The following is a 23,837-nucleotide window of genomic DNA, read 5'->3' as shown; positions in this document are numbered from 1 at the left end:
TTTTATAGAGTTTACAATGTTTAAATACCTCTAGTTTAAAAGCCAACTCTTGATCAAAAGACGGCATTGCTACGGCAAATCGGAGATTTCATAAAACAAGTCGATAAATCTTATAAGTAAATCTTGATTCACCACCACCACCAGTAGAAAATGAAGCTTGTAGCTAACGAAAACTAGAGCAGTTTGTGTCTAGTAGGGTTGGTGAAGGATTGGCCAGTCAGGGTGGAGGAAGAAATTTCCGTACCACCACTGACACATTAGCAATGAAGAATCCATAAGCAGCGTCCATAAGAAACATCTGTCAGACCCATACAAGTTACAAGCGAGCTTAGAATGTTCGGTGGTGGTAACCCCCACAGGTGGTACCTACGTTACTCGAGAGGTTTCTTTCGGTGAGGAGCACCTCACAAGATTAATAGGCTAACCTATTAGATATTGATGTATTAAATAAATAAATAAAAAACCTATTACAGTATGCACGTTTGGTTTCAATATCCGAATTTTGCCTGACGTCTTCGTAACCTACTTTAACAGTTGGTTAATTACTGACAAGATGAACTGATCGAAGATTACAAATATAATGACCGATAAGAACCGGTTAGTTATCTCGGCAATTAACAAGTCATCAAAGAAAGTGGAGAGTGAAAGTTTAGTTATGTCATGCAAATGAACGAAAGTGTTTTAAAAGGATGTCGAAAATCACGCGACTTGGTTTAAACCATAGCACGTTTATGCTAATTTAAATATACCTACATACAGATGAATTGAGAACCTCCTCTTTTTTTCTAAGTCGGTAAAAAAGCTTCATATTTTTTCTCAGAAAAAATGCTACACGTAACGTATTTAGGTTATTCACTAGTCACTATATCAATTCACCTACGCACTTTTATCTCTCTGTCCCTTAATATACCGTATAGTCACTCTTATATCATATGCCATTGTTTTACTAACAATCGCCCTTTTGTAATAATTAAGCCTTTAGAATTGACATTTATGTCATATAAATTGTCTGTTTTATCACTTTCTTGAGAATTTACATTCGATTGATTTTTTACCAACATTAAAGTCTTATAATATTAGTATTTATTACTTAATGCATAATTTATAGTTAAGCATGCATAGTTATTAGAGTTATTACAAAAATGTGTGAGCTTGTAACCTTGATAGAATGTGACCATGAGCGTAATTTATTTTTTCTTTCGCAACGAAAATAAAACTACATATTAGGTTGGAAAAAAACATATTTAATGGTCACAGTTGCACAACTACATCTTTCTATATAGAGAAGACGAATGCTAGAGTAGAGATAAGCAAATCTATGACGTCAATATTCTACTACCTTGGGCTTGGGAGGTCACTCTATGAAAAGAAAAATTTAGCTTAGAAGTAAATATAAAATATTATTTATAAAATATTAATATATAAAATATTATTTATAAAAAAAAACAAACACACCTTTGCATATCATAAAATAAAAAATCTAATAGGAAGTTATTGAATTAAAATAGAATACGGAATTAAAAAGTGTTATCAAAATATTAGAGATAATAAATGTACAATTAGCATAAGTTTCGCGAATTTATAGCATAATACGCTTCCTTCATTCAATTACCAGTAGGTGGCTTTGTTTAGAATAGTTCATAGACAGACTATATTTGGTATTAATTCAAATTCAAAATTATGTGTGATGTGATATTTGGTAATTATATGAAAAATGCCAAGAGTGGAGATTATGGCAACAACTCTCCAGTATCGGAGGAGGTTACCACCACTTTATTAGCTTTCCACAATCCTTGTGCAGCATTGCTCAATCTGTCCGTCATCATCCGTCATCGTGTTTCATCCGTCAAATCTGACGTAACTGTATGGATTTGACAGCTGTTTGACACACAAGCGATGAATGCTAAAGTGTCGGTGCTGGTACCTACAGTAGCTGTACTATATTATCGGGCTGTGTATTTGTTTTGTGTTTTTTTTATCTATATATTTTTTAAATTAATGTACCTACTTCTTTAATATGGTCATGGTTAGATAATGAAATCCCGTGCAGCCGACTACGGAGTTAAACTATGAGGAAGGTGCACTTAGAGAAAGTTCTTAGACCGTTGCGTCGGCGGTTTTAAGGCAAAATACCGCAAGCGAGGCCTTTCACAAAAACTCTTATTTTTTATTCATATCTGATTTTCCCGCTATGTAAGTACTACATAATAATGTGTTTTTTTTTAATAATTAGAGTGCTTAAAGATCTATATCTTTAAGCACTCTAATTATTAAAAAAAAACACATTATTATGTAGTACTTACAAACCTATGTTTGTGTGCAAAAACAATATACCTAGTTACCTACCTACCTATATCATAAAAGTTATAAAGGCGTTTTTCTGTACATACTGTGGGGTGGTTTTTTGTGTTTACTAGGGGGCTATTCTAAAGCCTTTGTTATTATACTTCCACACTATATTTAACCTGCGAGCTTCGCTTCAAATTAAAATGATTGCTCATGGAGATGTAGGAATCAGAATGAATTTTTAACGATAACTGTTTTTATATCGTTGGATTTTGAAGACACAAAATCTAGCTCGACTTGGTGGGGGCACTGCCGTGCCCCCAGATCTCCTTGTATGTATGTATGGGCTAAAAACAGACAGACAGACAAAACATAATTGTTTCAAGTTAGTGTGTCGTATATGAGAGACTATGAAAAAAAGTAACAACAATATGATTTAACAGAATATGTAACTAGGCATTGGGTATCCCAAAAATAACCTACTTTGACTCTTAAAGATGGAAAAGATATCATGTAGAGTTTGTACTTAGGTTTTATTATTAGGAACTAACAGAAATAAGCGTGATTTTATCGAAAACCCGTTGCATCATACTGAATCTAAATTATATTACCTACTACCTAAATCAGGTTTTCTTCGTATCAGAATTTAGTAGAACAATCGAGAATCACTCGTTCATTTATTCCACAGCTAAAATCACAATCAGAACACAAGGAACACAACAAGATAGATATAAAAAACATCAATTTTTATTAAAACATCTACCAAAACCCGACTCACCGTGACAAAAATAATCCACAAAGAACCACACTGTCACAAAAAATGCACTCAAACGCACAAAGCACTGGCCAAAAAGATTTTCGGATTTAAAAATCGAATTGGAGATCGAGGGCCCAATGGCGTGCGTCCGTCCCCGACCAATGAGCGACGAGCACTGTGGCGCTATCGTTGCTTTGTACTCGTTTGACTAATGGGTTCACTCTACATTAAAAACAAAGTTTCATAGAGCTGCTGCGCGAGCCACGACTCTATCGTTGTATTTAACGTGCCGATTACACGGCAGCTCTCGTTCGTTCGTTAATCGTCTGTATAGAATAACCCTCAAGACTCACTGACTACCACACCACTACTAGTTACTAGAATACGGCCAGCTTCCTAAGTAGCTATACACTTCTATACCTTATCAACCTAACAATCCAACAATGTTTGAATGGGACGCGGTTTATGACTTTTACAAGGTTCAAAAGTGACAACTTATGAAGCTGACTGTACTACTAATCGGGAGCCTAGAGTACAAGAGCGTAAACGTGTAGATATTCGTGAATTGATAGATTTGATAGACGACGGATATACAGGATTATCTGTAAAGAGAACTGATAAGTTTACACAATAAATTCCACGAAACGAAGCGATCCATTTGAAATGCCCCTCCGACATAAAGACTATCTAGTCAAAAATCAGCCCTTAGATTTGAATATATGTGTATCAAAGATATCCCATTTGATACGTATCTTCAAATCTAAGAGCTGATTTTTCAATACTCAGGTAAATGTTATGTGAGAAATAAAATTGTTGCTGTCACTGTCTTATACAAACATTCAGACGCGACCACATCAGAATTATTCCTCAGATATTTTTTATCTGACTATCGAAAAATCAGCCCTTAGTCCATGTGATAATGATAACGAAACGACTTAGCCATAAGTTATAAGATGCTATGATGATTTATGTAGGTACAAGTAAAGTTTAAAGTTTGATTTAGTGGAGTTCGGTATTTAAAGTCCGCGAGCTTTTTTCTGCGTGAGATCTGATAACTTTTTGACTGTGACTAGCCTTGGGTACATCTTACAGGAAACTGTTTTTGATGAGTTTTGAACCCGTCGTAAAAATACATGTATAACTTTTTTGTCGATGAAAATACGTAAGTATAAAAAAAAAAATATTGTATGCGTGCGAATGCGGATTCAAACTTGTAATCTTAATTCCGAAGGATTAAAAAAATCCGGTGACTACTAATCATTTAGTCATAGAGATTAATAAACATAGATACATATGTAACATAATTAGGTACTTATATATTAAAAAATATTTGTGATGTAACGAGCCGTTACAAACCAACCGTCCAACACACCTACCCTCACACCGCAGCCACAAGAGCGCCCGGCGTGTGCGAGACGAGGCGGGGCACCACACAGACGACTCCGGAGAATACAAGGGGCGCGGGGCGACCCGCCTATAAATAGCCGCCGGACCGCCGCTAGAGTACCATTCGCCACCTCCTGTTCCGACGAGTGATCATTCCGTTCCCGAGATCCCTCCCCGCACCCATATCTATTCAAGTAATCTATTCACGCACACTAATCTCACATCACCGGTCTCCCCGCGAGGTAGGTTGCTCAACGGACCGAGGCCTCTCGGTTATACGGATGCCTGGGTTGCCTAGTTGAAAGCATCCGTATACCCGACTAGACCCGACACAGTGGGCTGCCTAATTAGCGGAGCGAGGTCCCCCGGATACGTACATGGATGCCTGGGTTGCCTAGTTGAAAGCATCTGTGTAAGTACCGAACTATACAATCACCGGACACACACCAGCCTTCAGCCACACTCTTGTCGACACAAATACACTCCACAAATCCTGGAACAAGTCCACACGCACCACCGGTATTCGCCCGACCTCCTGTACCCTATATCCTTCCCCTTATTAAGATAGTAACGTCCGCGTAGGCCCCTTCAGGGCCCGACCAATATAAATATCAGTAATCGCGATAAGTATTTGTGCATTTGTGTAGTGTGTTAATATTAAGTACGTAAGCTGTAAGTACCTTAGACATATAAGTTAACTTGATTGTAAATAAAGCGGGTCCAGTGCCGCCTCAATTGTGTTACACTAATTAATCGGCATTATTAATTCTCACCCCGTACACCTACCGAGGTTATTTCCCTCCAGGGGCCTCAGGACCAAGATCAGAGTAGTTAGGACCGCTTCACGGTCAGTGTAGATCCCCCAGGCGACCGGGCACTCATTCAGAGGCCGGCGTCAAGCTGAGCTAGCCTAAGACCGCTTCCCGGTACATATTAATTGAGAGTTATTAGGTAGGTACCAGCCCTAAGCACTAGGGACGTTAGTCATAAGGGTAAGTACCACATTACAATATAGCACCCAACCCCTACTCTCGGGGAAGGCCAGGCAGGTCGATTCGCCCAGGGGTCGCTCCCCGGTGATCCAGACCAGCTCCTGCCGAGCTGCTACATTACATTTGGCGCCCAACGTAAAATCCACTAATTCTCATCAATATTTAATATTATTTAGCCCCCCGTAATAACTTGTTAATCATTAAAAATAGACCGACAACCGACCGACTAACCGTTCAAGTTAACTATCTACCCGTAATTGTTCTAAAAATAGACCGACAACCGACCGACCGACCCCGTTTAACAAAAATTACAATTCAAAAGTAAAGAGCAGATAATTTTTTGTTGGTCATTTTTATTTAAATTATAGTAACCGATTACACACTGGCCCCGTTTTATAGTAGGTAAATATACAGCATCAAATGCCAACTTCTTGGATTTATAACCTTAGTAAAGAGGAATTAATAAGGGAAAGTAGGGAAAGGAAACTACCGACCGTAAATTTAACCGTAGACAAGCTGAGGAAGCAGCTGTCCGACCACATCAGAGAAGAAGAGGAGGAGACCTTCGAGATGACATCCGATGACCAGACCAGAACCGCGAGCCAGCTGAACCTGTCGTCCATCGTGAGGGAATGGAATATATCGTTCGACACCGCATGCGACCCGGTAGAGTTCATCGAGCGCTTGGATGAACTGACGTCGTCAGGTGACGTCCCGCAGGACCGATTACTCCAGGTACTACCTAAAGTACTAAGAGGTAAACCGCTGTTATGGTACAGGAACAACTCCGACAACTGGAAAAAGTGGGAGGACTTCTTAGAAGAATTCAAACTCTTCTTCTACCCGGCGGGATACGAGAAAAACCTGCTTGAGATGATCATCGCACGAAAACAACACCACCGTGAATCTTTCGTCAACTACCTGACCGACATACAAACCCTGATGAGAAGGTACGGAAAAATGACCAAAAAAGAAAAAGAAGAAAGAGTCTACGAAAACATGAACGCGAACTACAAGTACTACATCAAAAAGCAAGACTTCACCAGCCTCGGGGAATTAATAAGACAGGCAGCCGAGTACGAGCAGATCACAGAAGAATCCTCATCTCAACAGTGGAACCACCGACCAGACCGACACCGCCAGACACCGAAAAGTCATCCAGAAACGTCACCAGAACCTCGTAAAATACACGAAAAATACGACAGGACCACGTGCTGCTGGAACTGCGGCAAAGCAGGCCACTCACACAAGGAATGCCGGGGCAGGCAAGTACTGTTCTGTAGCCAATGCGGAGTCCTCGGGAGACTAACGCGCAACTGCTGCAGAAGAGAAACCAAGTTCGGAGACACGAACATAACCGCCGAAGAAAACCGACCAGAACAACGAATTTTTGAAGACGTAAAAATAGGTAAAATCATATACCGAGCGTTAGTTGATACAGGCTCCACCAGATCATACATAAGTAGAAACATTTATGAAGAGAACTCGACAAACGCCGACAAAGAAACAGTAACAGGGATGCGAGTAACCGTCGCAGACGGCAGAGTCATGGACGTGAAGCTCAGAATAGACCCAGAAATCGAGATACGGCAGAGAAAAATAATACACGAACTCTTCGTGCTACCAGCTTATTCACCGTCAAACCTAGTTATCATAGGTATAGACCTACTAAGAAAAGCAGGAGCCACAATAGTCTGGAACAATAATACGGAAAATACACCGAAAGTGACCGAAGTCGTCGCAAAAGAATCAACACCACCGAATAATAATATTATCAACGGCCCAATAAAGACAAAATCCCGCAAGCATAAGAAAAAACCTAAGCAACAACATCCACCAAGATATCCCGACACAGCTTCAATCCAGGAAAGAAAAGAATGGTTCGAGAGGAAAATGACCGAAACCCGAAAATCACCTCAAAATGACCCAACATTCGCAATTAAAAACGGCTCACTCCAAAAACGAATTGTAAATCCGGCGTACGGGGTCAAGATCAATACACAATCGCAGTGGAAATTATGCGTTCCGACACTGAAGAGAAGGTCGATTATCGAACAACACCTTAATGAACCGACAACAACAGGCTACGTGACCACGGGAAAAATCCTAAAAAGCATTGCCGAAACATATTATTGGCCCGGGATGTACAAAGATGTTCTTCATCACATGAAAAAGTACAAAGAACGACTAAAATCATCGTCATCAAACTCGCTGCAACCAAATTCCACCGAACCGAAGCAGTAATAACCTACCGACGACGTCATCACCCATCGCCAGATGTGCCTAGCCGCGGTACTCATGCGATGCCGAACGAACCGATTATTCCAAACCTACCCTCAATCATCAACATAATGAAGATTGAAGACAAATAGCCGTAAAAAGTTAAAACATTTGTATATTTATGACCTAGTCATTCCGTACCGTACCGTAAAATTTTTATTATGTTTAATTTGTAATTTAATTATAAATATACAACTGAAAAACCAAATAAAAATATAGAAATAGGTAAAAATGTAAACGCAAATGCACACATTTTACACCGTCCGTCCGTAGTATAATATAATATAAGTAAATAATAGACACACAGATATGTTAAACGTATAACATCCACCTTATTGCATCAAAGTCGCAAGTAAAATTTTGCTCAGACTTAGAATAAAGATTGTAAATTTTTGAACGCAGCCCAATACGTTACTCTGTGAACGTACACAGGTTAGAATTTTAGTTGTCAAGTCAATGTCAAGTGTCAAACCGACCGAGTAAATTCCAGCGCAAGGGCACATGCCGTATAAATTTTAATTTATTTGATATGTAAACAATTTAAAACCGTAAAGCTGAAACCGTATACCTAATATAATTAACAGGAAAATGTATATCAGTACACAATAAGTTATATACACATAGCCTACAATGTAAGTAAAACCAACCATGCATTTTATCCTTGCTCATGTCTTGTAAAAAACAAAATATTCACATCTTTTATGTAGAAAAGAACCCCGAATATAATATACCGTTTCCGTCCGAACTTACCGGCACCAAGCAGGGATGAAATGCTCATGGACAATACCATGTAACTTTTTTTTTACCAAAGCTAATAATATTATACTGTGTAAAATTAACCTGATATAAATATCTAAGTAAATAAAATATATCCTGAATCCAGATGATAAAGTAGGAACCCGTTTGTAAACAAATGCACCAGTACATGCACCGTTCTCTTAATTTTTCCTTGTATGTATCTACATGACCTGTGAATTTTTACCAGGTAAAAATTCTTCTGCTGAGGGGGGAGAATGTAACGAGCCGTTACAAACCAACCGTCCAACACACCTACCCTCACACCGCAGCCACAAGAGCGCCCGGCGTGTGCGAGACGAGGCGGGGCACCACACAGACGACTCCGGAGAATACAAGGGGCGCGGGGCGACCCGCCTATAAATAGCCGCCGGACCGCCGCTAGAGTACCATTCGCCACCTCCTGTTCCGACGAGTGATCATTCCGTTCCCGAGATCCCTCCCCGCACCCATATCTATTCAAGTAATCTATTCACGCACACTAATCTCACATCACCGGTCTCCCCGCGAGGTAGGTTGCTCAACGGACCGAGGCCTCTCGGTTATACGGATGCCTGGGTTGCCTAGTTGAAAGCATCCGTATACCCGACTAGACCCGACACAGTGGGCTGCCTAATTAGCGGAGCGAGGTCCCCCGGATACGTACATGGATGCCTGGGTTGCCTAGTTGAAAGCATCTGTGTAAGTACCGAACTATACAATCACCGGACACACACCAGCCTTCAGCCACACTCTTGTCGACACAAATACACTCCACAAATCCTGGAACAAGTCCACACGCACCACCGGTATTCGCCCGACCTCCTGTACCCTATATCCTTCCCCTTATTAAGATAGTAACGTCCGCGTAGGCCCCTTCAGGGCCCGACCAATATAAATATCAGTAATCGCGATAAGTATTTGTGCATTTGTGTAGTGTGTTAATATTAAGTACGTAAGCTGTAAGTACCTTAGACATATAAGTTAACTTGATTGTAAATAAAGCGGGTCCAGTGCCGCCTCAATTGTGTTACACTAATTAATCGGCATTATTAATTCTCACCCCGTACACCTACCGAGGTTATTTCCCTCCAGGGGCCTCAGGACCAAGATCAGAGTAGTTAGGACCGCTTCACGGTCAGTGTAGATCCCCCAGGCGACCGGGCACTCATTCAGAGGCCGGCGTCAAGCTGAGCTAGCCTAAGACCGCTTCCCGGTACATATTAATTGAGAGTTATTAGGTAGGTACCAGCCCTAAGCACTAGGGACGTTAGTCATAAGGGTAAGTACCACATTACAATATAGCACCCAACCCCTACTCTCGGGGAAGGCCAGGCAGGTCGATTCGCCCAGGGGTCGCTCCCCGGTGATCCAGACCAGCTCCTGCCGAGCTGCTACATTACAGTGACATTGTGAATTGTGATAGCCAGACCAAAGTTCGAATGAAAACTAGATTTATGAATGTGTTAGTATATCAAACCTGTACTAGTTGTATTGTATATTGATCTAACGTGAAAAGTACCTATATTAATTTCAATAAGTTTCAACTTGTCTTGATATTTAATTCTATATCGCACAAATACTTACATAAAAATGCGTACATAAGGTTGACTCAATGCTATAGCTCCTGTTAGTAATTTCTATGTGTTTGTTTGCAATAAACAGTTATCTACATAGATATATATCCATAAGAGGTACAAGAAATTACTGTCCATCAAATGAGCTGTGGCAGTAAGCTTTCATATCTAAAAAATCTAACGGTATTTGGAATGCCATCGCGGTATTGAAAGTACATAAACATAACATAACTATATAACTTTGCTTGTTATTGTTGTGTTAACCTCTGCTGTTGGCTCGGCCGACCTTAACTGTAGTTTTCCAGTGAGTAATTACTGAAGCACTCGCTAGATGCCACTAACCTAAAATAAAAGGTCGTGTTTGTTTATTTTTTACACTACATTTTCCGTGCAACCTTAAAGCGTTTCGCGTGGGTATTACGGGATAAAAAGTTTACCAGGCTGCTGATCCAGGGTTTCAGCTTCCTACACACCAAATGTCATCAAAATTGGTTCAGCGGTTTTCCCGTGAAATAGATAATTACACTCACAAAATTATACCTACATACCCACTGTGGCACGCATATTATACAGGTAGTCAAAAGTCATTGAATTTGGCGAGAAAGACCCTGTATATCCTAATCCTAACTAATATTATAAATGCGAAAGTAACTGTGTCTGTCTGTCTGTCTGTCTGTCTGTCTGTTACTCTTTCACGCCAAAAGTACTGAACGGATTTGAATGAAATTTGGTATACATACGGTCTAGACCCTGGGAAAGAACATAGGCTACTTTTTATCCCGGAATTCCCACGGGAAAACTTTTTAAGGCGAAGCGAAGCGCGCGGGAACAGCTAGTACTGTATAAAATACGGTATTTTAATTAGTAGAATCATTTATCTCGCGTTCATCACTACACTGAATTCACTTCTCCTTCTGATAACATCTAAACATTAAACAATTACACAGTAGGGCTTTTGTTACTGTTAATGGAATAGGTTTTCTATCGCGAAAAAAAGAATAGACGAAACAAGGTGATGAGTTGTATTTTGACTTGCCCTGATTTCTTAATCAACTGTTAAAGTTGCATTACAAGAGACTGATCGCTAATGCGTTTCTGACATTTGATTGTTTTTTTTATTTTATTTGTATAGTGTAATACACTGACGTGCAAAGAAACAGTTCCGCTTACAAAATGCAGTCACATAACCGCCCCAATTTTTTAAAATGTTTAATAGGAATTTTTCACAAAATATTACCATTTTCAGTTGGTAATATCCTGATGCTCTATTAAATGAACTTCAATGTTTCTGAAGGCGTCATTTTCCGTTTAGGAGTAATTTGGTGCTTTTCTCAGTGGAACCTTTTCATTGCCCGTGAGTGTAGTTGTAACTGAAAAGTAGCTAGTTGTAGCTTGGTAGCCTTATTTGCTCGGATCGCTGATGATAGTAAAAAGCTAAAATAGAAAATAAAGTTAATACCGCTATATAGGTACAATACAGTTAAGAATACATCTATCGATACCTACATATTTACAACTGAACAGTAACTGTTGAATACATTATACTTAATAATGTATGTACTAGTGATGTAACGAATATTCGCATTCGCATTCGCATTCGCGAATATTCGCACTTTTTTGGATATTCGCATTCGCATTCGCATTCGCAAAATTTGGTGCGAATGTTTTGCGAATATCAGTAGGTACTTTTTAGAAAAAACTATTTGAAAATAATGGTTAACAAAGGTTAGCAAAGTCAAAATCCATTCGTCGATAAGTAACTTTTTTATTACAAGTCACTCTCTTAATCAAATTAACAGCCTTACTTTAGCATAATTCATTACTTTGAAAAATTAAACTTTAGATATAGGTAGTTAATAGTTTCATAAGACCTAAACATAAATAGCTTCTTTAAGCAATCAAAAAGCGGATTTTCACAATAGTGTCACAGCAAGACAGCCATAGATTTAAATAAGGTACGTGCGCCAAAGATGGCCCTATTCCTAAAATGGCCCACTTACAAAATTTGAATCTTCTAAACGCCCGGATAAGTTGAAATTTCGCTCTAATGTTTGGTTAGTGCCATAGAAAAAATGGCCTACGATTTACAACCTAATGTTTGCAAACTTTTTAGTAGTATTTCTTTAAAATAACAAACTATTATCGTTTTTTTTCGATACAGACTTTCGTAGGTTCAAGGGCATTCTGAAAAAGCTAAGCGTTGTTTGTATTCTTTTTTGTTTTTCAATTAATTTCATTAGGTCTTGTCACCGTGAAAAGTTCATATGAAGACCCACCACACGCGTTACCAAGATGCCCGGGCCTTACAGGACTATACAATATCATAGTTTCTTTGGAACATGAAAGATAGAATTTCGGCTATATTTTTTATTATTATGTTATATTCAAACACTGAAACTAAACTTTAAGCGTAGTTACGGTATCTTAAGTACCTACTTTCCACTTTAAATACTTATAAAATAAACAAAAATTCAAAAATATTTTTTTATTAACCTAATAAAGCCCACGAAAAATTGAAGCATTGGTTTTCACTCTAAATAATTGTTAGAATAACAGAAGAACATTTTTATTATTTTAATATCATTACAGACTTTTGTATTGAATGTAGATTTAGTTTTGCTAAGCCACCGCACTATTAACGCCCAAAAAATCGATAGTAATTGATTAATTAACAAAGAAGCTCATATTTTTGTTTAAGTTTTACGTAAAAACATGGTTTTTGTTCTGATAGAATTTATAAATTATACTTGATTAATATCGGGCCATGATAAGTGCCTATGTTCCTAAGAAGGCCCACATTAGAGGTTTTCGAAAATGATTGTTTCCGTAAAGAAGCTTGATTTAATCTGATGATTTATTTGTTGATTAATATTTAAAAATAAAAGGAGAATATAGTAATCAAGTTTATTTTCTTACATTGTTTCAATTTTTTTATTTATTTAATTATTGCAACCCTTTTTTGGCGCCTTACAAGGCGCACACGTACCTTACGTTTAAATGTTTCGTGTAAGTCGCCCTCAGAAACCGTACACAGTCGCAATGTGTCGTAACAGTTACGGAGCTAAATAAAGTGTAACTACTTTTAAAAAAAACTGCGACTAGTATTGGCTAGTCTCATTCGGAATGCGCCTAGAACGGAACGTACCTCGTTCAGAACAAGACTGCCACGAAACTATACAAATGACGTCAAATTTGAACACAAACTAAATATTCGCATTCGCATTCGCATTCGCGAATATCGATATCAGATATTCGCATTCGCATTCGCATTCGCGAATGTCCAAAAACACACATTCGTTACATCACTAGTATGTACTTATCTAAATCTAACAACTTTTAAACAAAATATGTAGTTACCTATCCATAAAAAAAAACTTGATTCGTTTTGCGTCAAATACCAGTCTGGTATGTTGCCTATACGCGTGTGTGTGTGTGTGTAGCAACAATTTTTTTCTTACTAAGATTAATAGTATGATTTGAAAGAGCAACAAAAAAATATATAAATTACAATCATATAACCTTTGCGTCATAATATATTCTACACAAAAACTGGTACGAAAAAAAAATTACTGACGTCAATAGCGCATCATAATCAAAAACTTATAAACTTGTAGCAATCGAAAAATTTGCATATTTCATTAAAATTATCATACTGCAAGGTCCACCTCTCATGACGTCGAATTAGAACTTTAGTACAACTCAATAGAACCTACTTTTTGACAGTTTCTATTCTATTCTATTCTCTGTAAGTACCTGCACCTGGCTCTCTCGAATGGAACCTTTGTGCATATCCCCAAGGTCTAAACTGCCTTCCTAAGCTTGGACCATTTCCCACCACGCTGGTCCACTGCGGGTTGGTGGGTTCACATATCTAGATGTGCTAGATCTAGATATGCAGGTTTCCTCACGATGTTTTCCTTCACCGTAAGAGCGATGGTATACATTGTACTTAAGTTAAAAGAACTCATTGGTACATGTCAGCGCCGGGATCGAACCCGCATCTCTGGCGTGAGAAGCGGGCGCTTACCCGACTGAGCTACCACCGCTGCACCGCTCTACCTTCGCGTTCTTTGACAGTTTCACACCTGAGAAGTATGTAGGGCGATTGTCTGATTTGTCGTTGGTTAGTATTTAAGTTCATAATTAGGTTTTTATCCATAAAGTATTTAAAAAAAATTTGCCATAAAGTAACAAATCTGATGGTACCTACCTATCAAACAACTAACGAATTTACGGTTTCAGAATGTACAATTATATTTTGGAGGGAACTTGTTAATCCTAAACTATAACCCCGAAACTATAGGACGTTGACTAAAAAATGCACTCCGTACCTATATTTATTTACAAACAAACCATTGTGTAACATGTCAGTGACAAAACAGCAGAGGTCTTTTGTGAATACGAATACTTCATACGAACATTGCACAGTTCTACAACAACAGATAAGAAGTGGACATTGCACTTGTCCAAACACAAACATGACAGGAAACGTATAAGAGCTAAGTTATGTCGGGCTCGCCATACCTTTCCGTTGACCATTGTAATCTTAAGGACATTACAGCAAGCGTAGAGTGGGACGCCCTCTGGCCCGCTGGACTGACGACCTTAGACAGGTTATAACTGATGATGATTGGTCCAACCGATTTCGGCCATGGCGACCACTTCGACCCCTAGTTCTGTTGGTGGCGTTGGCGCGCGTGCGCCCTAAGATGACTAACGGTCACAGTCAAAAAAAAATAACTATTTGAAATAGTAAGTGTCAATTTATCCATAGTCGGTTATCTAACCGACCAAGGATTGGTTATCAATTATACGTCATCTCCATATTAAGTCCTTGACAGATGTGTCAAAAGTCAAGCAATAATCCCTGGTTATGCTCTAACCCATTATGGAGAAATTGGCACTAAACTTCTAATAAACAAAAGAGTCAACAAACAGGATACACCTCGAGATCGTGCGAGAGCGAGACACAAAAGGATCAGACTCGACGTCTCTTGTATGAGTTGTATAAAGGTTGTATACCTTTATACAACTCATACAACAGACGTTGGATGATGTAAACAAACTGACAACAAGAAAGTGAGTCTGCGCACGTTTCGTAATACCAAGTGCACTGCGGATCACTAGTGATGGGACACAGGGATGAGAGTGCACGACTCTGTCGATATCGATAATTTAGTGATTGGCGAATGGAATGTAGTAATTTTAAATTAATGGAAGAAGAGTGGGTGACTGGTTGTGAATAATAAGAATGATATTTATTATGGTTTAGTAAAAAAATCTGAATCATCTGTTTTTACTATGATGTCATTTAATTTTGTAAGCTACACAAAAACACAGAAGTCGTAAATCACTAGTGGACATTAGATGATTTTTAAGTCTATTTGTCAATTTGTAACTCTATTAACATAAGAATTTTATGTATAAGTATGATTTATTCACCATTTTTATAACCAAAGATAAAATGTCTACAAAAAGCAACTACATAATAGTCATTCGCAGTTTATAGATAAGAGCACTAACCATTGTGTTGTTATATTGACGTCAGTGAGATAATAAAGACTTGTTCTTTTAACCACTACATAACTTGACCATTAATTACTTGGTCATAAACTAACCTAAAATAAAAATAATATAAACACTCGTTATACGATGCGAGCTAAATAATAAACTATTTGCTATGGGACATCATGCTTAAAGCTGCCTATGTTCAGACCGGCCCACTGGCACTTCAACTAGCATATATTAAAAATATACAAAAACGATGTATCTCAACGGTAATCGATTCATCAGCCTGGTTTTAAAACTATAAAAAATATAGGCATATTATTATGTAATATCCGACAACAAAACTATAATACAACACAAATATTCGTTGCAACCCCATCCCTAGGCGAGTCGGAACGAAAGCTCGCGAACTAAGGGCCATTGTCCGCTAACCTGAGCCACAATGACAGACGACAACCGACATTACTGACCATGTCTTTGTGTCAGTTGCGCAACGCCTATGTGGGTTAGTGCTTGTGCAGGTCTAGTCTAGGTCTTGCCGAGTCACGGTTGATAAGAGGTCGTCATGTAGACTCTACACTTTGGACGTCTGTGTTGAGTGGAGTGATCGATTACGAGACGCGTGATCGTGTTTAGGTGTTGATGCTACACATAAAAACATACACAACCCGTAAATGATATTCTGTAGGTCTACCACATACAAACACGTTATTCGATAGACGGTTCGTTCAAATCCGAATATCGTATTAGGTACTATCTATTCTATTCTATTCTATTCTATTCTCTGTGGGGGTGTAAGTACCTGCACCTGGCTCTCTCGAGTGGAACCTTTGTGCATATCCCCAAGGTCTAAACTGCCTTCCTAAGCTTGGACCATTACCCACCACGCTGGCCCACTGCGGGTTGGTGGGTTCACATATCTAGTTTGATGTGCTAAATCTAGATATGCAGGTTTCCTCACGATGTTTTCCTTCACCGTAAGAGCGATGGTATACATTGTACTTAAGTTAAAAGAACTCATTGGTACGTGTCAGCGCCGGGATTCGAACCCGCATCTCTTGCGTGAGAAGCGGGCGCTTACCCGACTGAGCTACCACCGATTAGGTACTATCGTGAAGTGTCAAAATTGTTTGAGATTGCAGCACAGGATGTTGGCGTCTTTTAATACTAAAGAATGCTAAAGAATTATTTTCATTATATCAAATGTGGATTGTGTACAAAAAATAAAAAAGTGGCAAAATTGTGACATTTAAAATACTTGTAATGGGTTGGTTACCCCTCACTACCTTTCTAAATCCTTGTGTTTTATACGTATTTTTTACTTCCTAGAGTTCAACCACCTTTACATCAACGATCGACTATAGGGGAGCATAATATAGTTACAAAATCCGCTTCATCTTTTGCACCTTGTCAAACTAACGAACCGCCCATTATATTAAGGCCCTGTTTCACAATGTCTAGTTAGTGGCTACCTGTGTATTTTTTTGACAGTGACAGCATGTAGGTTCATATTTTATCTCACAGGTAGCCACTAACCAGACATTGTGAAACAGGACCTAATTCATTCAATTTGATTGAAATGTTGACGGACCGCTGTCGTTTTGGCACGGTAAAAAGGTGACAGTACTAACAGGACACGGTAAAAAGGACGAAGTCGCCAAAGACCTGAAGGAGCTGGAAGTGTCCGACTGGTCAGAATTGGCACAGAAGAGAGAAAATTGGCGCACTTTAATGTCGGAGGCCAAGATCCACTTCGGGTCGCTGAGCCAGCGGAGTAAGTAAGTAAGTACTTATCGCAGTTGCAGGGCTGCTGAAATACCGCCACACTATTATAGGACCTACAGTCCAACTATAAAGCCATGACAATTAAAGAGTGCGATTTTGCTGAGACTTTTTATCATTATCAGTTATTTACTTACATTTACATACATTTTAAAAAAAATAACGTATGTGTATGGCTTTTTAACGGATTTGTGCTTAAATAAATATAATACATCGATAAAATACAGTCTGTAACAATTAGTTAGAATGTACTTCCGTTTTCAGGACTTTATAGTTTTACTATATTGAACCGCGGTTAGAGTTGGAATGTACTCTCGAGCAATGAAAAAGTTTCAATGATAAAAGCACCAAATCCTAATCCTGACTAATATTATAAATGCGAAAGTAACTGTGTCTGTCTGTCTGTCTGTTACTCTTTCACGCCAGAACTACTGAACGGATTTGAATGAAATTTGGTATACATACGGTCTAGACCCTAGGAAAGAACATAGGCTACTTTTTATCCCGGAATTCCCACGGGAAAAACCTTTTTAAGGCGAAGCGAAGCGCGCGGGAACAGCTAGTTACTCCTAAACGCAAAAAAGTACCTTAACGACGCCGTCTGCAATATTCCAAAAGATTTTAAAAGAATTTAGCGGCTCATGCCAATATTTGAACCCATGTTGAGTATCAATTCATTTCATTTACTTCAGGTGGTGACGCAAAAAATAGGTCCACCTATTCTGTGGACGGAAAAAACAAAGGGTTGGCTGGAAGAAATTGCTTTTTGGCAATAATTTGGCTTTGTAAACTAAATTTCCTTAATTTGTATTTTTGTCTGTGTATGTTTTTTGTATGCAATAAAATGGCTATAAATAAATAGACGGCCAAACGCCTAATCTATCTAAAATGTAGACAAGCGCGAAAATTTCGCAAGTAAACGTTAGTCCATACTGCACAATGTCTGCACTATTGCCTGTTGCATTACCGAAGTCATTTCCCAACCACTCCAACTGTTTGACCCCAACTCAGGAGCAATAGTGCGAGTTTTACTCACCGAACGAGCAGTGAAAACTAAACGCGATTTGTATAGAGCTAACATAGAGCTAAGAAGAATTGTCACTTTATCGATAGGTACAATGGTTGTCATTAGGTTGAACTTAAAACGGTTTGTCAGTAAAACAAAATTAAGTTTTTTTGCTTTGTTTCTGTATGTGACACACCATCATCATCAGCCAATAATCATCCACTGCTGGGAATAGGCCTCTCCCAAGGAGCGCCTCCCCAGGAACACTCCGTCCTCGGCCTTCCTCATCCAACCACTACCGGCTAAGGTCGTCAGTCCAGCGGGCAGGAGGGCGTCCCACGCTGTGACACACCATGTTGTTCGTATATATTGTTAATCTAAGGTTGTGATATTTAGGTAAATAATATACGAGTTTGCTGTTCACCATTCTTCTATTCGGTAATAGACTACCTAGAAGTATAAACAAACTATAAACAAACTCTTATCAAAAAGGCCAAACACCACATACCTCCCCTACTATTTATAAAATAATATAACATAAAACTCAATAAACCATTACAAAGTCAATACATTGAATAAACATAAATATCAAAGAATAAACGATTCAAAATCTCTATGCACTGGCTGTCCACTGTCCCTCCTGGCGGCTGCGGAGCAGCATCCTCCCCGCTCTCCTCCCCCTCTACAGCTGTACTATCTGTGCCAGGAGTCATTGTGTTCCATCAGGCCGCTCGTCGTCGCTCCTTCTCCTACTGCGCCAAACTCCGCACTCGAGTCGCCCACTCAGCCAGTCCCCTCTCTGGCAAAGCCATTAGAGCCTTTTACTCCGCATTGTCAGCTTCTTTGGGAAGGCCAAGCCCTCTACGACCCGGTGATTTCGACCAACTCCGTCGGCAGCACAGCTCTCCTCTTAAGGCCTGCTGCATCGGTGGCCTCGCTCGGTTGTCGTTCGCTGAGCAGAACTAAACAAACCGGCTTTTCAATCTTCGCCACACGACTCGACGGTTCTGGTCAAAATTTTGGTTACCACACATTTGCGCTTGTATTTACTTTCAGCTCACGTAAAATGCACTAACCTATTATTATTACACTGCGTGAGCTCTTATTTGTCGCCAATGTGATATTTAGGGAAATAATATACGAGTTTGCTGTTCACCATTCTTGTATTCGGTAATAGACTACCTAGAAGTATAAACAAACTATAAACAAACTCTTATCAAAAAGGCCAAACACCACAAAGGTCCTGCCATATAATTAGCGTTTAGTTTTCTCTTCTCAAATGGTGTACGAACTGCCACTGACCCATGTTCACAGTTTCACACAACAGTTTTGTACACAATAAAGTGTATAGTGCCACAAACTTATCTGTTCCGGTGAGAGCGAACTAAATTGGTCCATACCTCATTACTTACTAAATGAATTTCATATTGACATAGATTATATGGACCAATTTAGTTCGCTCTCACCGGAACAGATAAGTTTGTGGCACTATACACATAAATAAAATAGATATAATACATACTATGGAGGCAAAATTGACATTATCTTGTAAAAGACAAATGTAGCACATAATAGACACATGTTTAAAACAACATCCTATAATTCATTTGTGTATATTAAGGTACCTGCAGTAAGTTATGAAATAAATTAACAGATGGACACTTACTTAAAAATCTTCTGATCAAGTGAAATCTGAAACAATAAAATATATTTTGGTTAGTGACCTTCGATGATTTGAAAACATAACAAAAGTAGAATTAAAAAATATTATTATCCTACTAAACGAGGGAGTAGTTGCTGAATGTGAATTGCGGAAGGGTTGACAACATATCCAGGACCTTGTGTGAAAGACCTTATCATGATAAAATAGAAAGTAGCAGTGCAGCTAACAAGGACTGAAAGAAGTAATCATTATTAATTAACATCTCTTTATCGTGTGAGAACCACAACAGCTGGCATTTATTTGTTTTAAGTCTGGGTTTTTATTTTTTATCAGTTGAAACTTAAAAAAATCTATTCTGGAAATCTCAACGTCAAAATCTTTAACATTGAAGTGGAAATTTGAAGTTAAAGCAAACTGAGAAAGGTTTCTCGATCTTTCAGTGACACAGATGTATATATTATCTGTCAGTTTCACATTTGAGAATGTCAAGATAAGTAGAGTTTGAGTATGGAATGCAGTGCTGTGATTGGCTGAACTGTCATTGAGAAGGTCTTAAGTTCATGCTTAGGTAGATTTACTCAAATGTGAAACTGAGCCTTTGACACTTGAAAAGGTTGATCATATGATCAACTTTTGGGCTGTCATTGATGTCGATTCTGAAAGCAGAAATTCTAATTTTAACGCTGTCAAACTAAAAAATTTGCTTGCATAAAATGACATTTACGGAAACAATCATAGAGTCGAATTTTAAACAAAGAAATTAAAGTTTTGACAGCTCTAAATTTAGAATTTCTGCTTTCAGAATCGACATCAATATCAGTATTAAAAATAATAATTCTTTTACAAATTACGGCACGTGTGGTTCTCATAGAAATGAGTGCATTTGTGGCATCTAGTCACATAGGTCTTTTCAGTGAACTATTTGCAGGCTGTGTGTTTGTTCGGCGTGCTCGCGACCTACACCAGTGAATTGAAAGTGAACCAGCCATTCGTTGCAAGGAATATTTGACGGTTGCGCAAGCGCCGCCGCCGCCGGCCTCCTGGCTATGGCTTACTCGCCAAATTGCGATCGAGTTTTGTATGTAGCCTTTTTTTGTTTTTGCGTAGTAATCTCGACGGTCGAATGCCGTATATTTGTAAGTAATATTTGTACTCGGGTCTTGGGTGTTGATATTTATTATTTAATATGTATGTATCTATGTACACTCGCGAGCAACCAAATCGACTCAAGCCTTCACGGCGCACATATACATTGATTTTCCTAAAACGATAAATGGTAAATATAAAAGTGATATGTCATTCGAAAGCTGAAGAATTAGGCTTTCAATTAAGATCAATACCATAAAAAAAAACTAAGCGCAGATTTAATGACGCATTTTAATTGCCCGTCAGTGTTAATTACCTCATTAGGAATCCACGCCTTGCGCTACCTGATCCCGCTATAAAACCTTTCCACATCCGGTGTACCTTATCAGTCGCTTGTTGCAAGTTGACCGGTACACATCTCGTTGCATTGTATTCCTTGTTTTCGCAAACCCATGGATACCACACCAGAAGAAGCTGCTCAAGTTGTTGCCTTGCTGCAACAAGGGTTAAGTCAGCGAGCAGTCGCTGCCCAGCTCCACTTGAGCCAGTCTGCTGTATCCCGAGTATACAGACGGTTCCAAGAGACTGGTGCCTTCAATCGAAGACCAAGAACGGGCCGCCACCGCTGCACTTCAGAGAGAGACGACCGCTTCATTGTCTCAACCTCGCTGCGCAATCGACACCTTACGGGCGTTGATGTGCAGCAAGAACTGAGACGTGTACGACAAGTGGCTGTCAGCGAGTGGACAGTGAGAAGACGCTTGAAGGAAGCCAACTTGACACCAAAAAGACCTGCATCAGGCCCCAAATTGACTGCAGGCCACCGACAAGCGCGTCTTCAGTTTGCTCGAGAGCATCTCGATTGGAGCATTGCGCAATGGCGGTCGGTCCTGTTTACTGATGAGTGCAGAGTGTGTCTGCATGGCAGTGACAGGAGAGGCCGGGTCTACCGGCGTCCGGGGGAACGATTTGCCCAATGTTGTTTCGCTGAAACAGTAGCATATGGCGGCGGTTCCTGCATGATGTGGGCTGGTATTTCTCTAGAGGGAAAAACCGCACTTGTTTTCGTGCCTGGAGGCGGCCGAGGAGGCGGGTTAACAGCTGATCGGTACATCACCGACATTCTACTCGGTCATGTTGTGCCCTATGCAGAATTTGTCGGTGAAGACTTCGTGCTAATGCACGACAATGCCCGCTGCCACACGGCACGAGTCAGTCGGCAGTTTCTGAGAGAGAAGGAATTGCGCACGATGGACTGGCCTGCGCTCAGTCCTGACCTGAATCCCATCGAACACTTATGGGACGAGCTCAAAAGAAGAGTTCGGGCCAGGAATCCAGTCCCTGCAAGCGTGGACGAGCTGAAGACAGCTTTATTAGAGGAGTGGGACGGCATTCCTCAGGAAACTGTCAAAAAGTTGATAAGGTCTATGAGAAACAGGCTGCAGGCTGTAATTAGGGCAAGAGGGGGCAATACAAAGTATTGATTTAAATAAATAAATTTTTATCTTAACATTTTTTGTTTAATTTGTATAATACGATACCCATACCCTTTTTTCCTAAATTCCCGTTTTTCCTACAATTGCGTTCAGACATCATTTATTTCAAAAATGATGAATGGATTTCAATAATAATGATATCAAATTAAAGCTGACATCTTAAGCTTTTAAATGACATATCATTTTTATTATTTCTATTCATAATTTTACTTGTATTAATGTATGTTTGCGCCGTCAAGGCTTGAGTCGATTTGGTTGCTCGCGAGTGTATTTGTGTAGATATATCAGCTGTCCGATACCCATAACACAGGCTCTGCCTAGCTTGGGGTCGGATGGCCGTGTGTGAGATGTCCCCACATATTATTATTATCTGCGATGGGTTTCTTAACCTTAAGTAGAATTGTTGCAAGAATTAATATGTGTTTGTATAAACTTCTTTTCTTGTGTGTGTACAGATAAAGAATATTATATCTATCTTGAGATTCAATATTATATCTATCATCATCATCATCATTTATGATAAAAAAACTACTTCAAAAAACCACTTAAAAGTAAGAAATAATCTAATGTTTAGACCAATTCTATGTGACATTGCAAATATTCCTAAGCAGGTAAGATTCTTTTTTTTGTTGCTGTTGGTGCGGTGACAAAGTAATCCGAAGAAATACGGCACCAACTTAAAAAAATACATACAGACGAATTGAGAACCTCCTCCTTTTTTCGAAGTCGGTTAAAAATGTCTAAAACGGTATATGTGTTTTACGAGTAGGCCGCAGCTTCCGTTGCCAGTTTGATTCGGCGGATGTATTTATGCGTCCGCTCCTCGGTCAGTAGCCAACACCTCAAGGGCTGCGCGGTGAACGGGCCTTGAGATTTTAATGGTGATAGTTGATCTGGGGCGCGGGACTGCTAAATTGTATAGAAAATTTAGCAGAAATCACATATTTATTTGCCTATCTAAATACACTCGTAGGCAATGAAAAAGATCCCAAAAAAACATAATTGCAATATCTAGGTTGTCGCGCTTTTAAAAAATGGCTAGCTAACGGAGAGGTAGAAATGAGAAGCCAGGGTTCAGCTTGACACAAATTTATTTAAAGGTCAACGTGGGTTAGGCCTACACTACACGATCATTACATCGAACGTTACAAGGTACCTACTTATTTACAGTAAAACTATAAAGTCCTGAATACAGAAGTGGATCCTAACAAATTTTTAAAGACCGTATTTAATTGATGGACAAT

At 39.2% G+C, this 23,837-nt stretch overlaps 1 protein-coding gene and 1 long non-coding RNA gene across 4 annotated transcripts in view; one reads left to right on the top strand and one right to left on the bottom strand.

The window, feature by feature from the left end:
* LOC105388660 (ATP-binding cassette sub-family D member) overlaps positions 1-23,837 on the bottom strand; it is a 62,751-nt gene that overhangs the window by 23,069 nt on the left and 15,845 nt on the right. Inside the window, exon 2 of one of the 3 annotated variants that reach the window (XM_048630922.1) lies at positions 20,015-20,040. The exons of 1 other annotated variant lie outside the window; for it this stretch is intronic. The gene's annotated coding sequence lies outside the window, so the exon portion shown is untranslated. Of the gene's footprint in view, positions 1-3,064; positions 3,237-20,014; positions 20,041-23,837 lie in introns of those variants that run through there. One more of the 3 variants, XM_048630923.1, reaches the window with a different exon arrangement.
* Positions 8,018-9,328, top strand: LOC125490732. The gene is made up of 2 exons (XR_007267874.1): positions 8,018-8,333; positions 8,687-9,328. It is a non-coding gene; the product is annotated as an uncharacterized LOC125490732 (long non-coding RNA).

The sequence above is a fragment of the Plutella xylostella genome, chromosome 27 (assembly GCF_932276165.1).
Source record: "Plutella xylostella chromosome 27, ilPluXylo3.1, whole genome shotgun sequence".
In the NCBI taxonomy this organism is placed as follows: Eukaryota; Metazoa; Arthropoda; class Insecta; order Lepidoptera; family Plutellidae; genus Plutella; species Plutella xylostella.
Note: the sequence above shows the minus strand (reverse complement) of the source record. Positions and strands in the feature narration are given on the sequence as shown.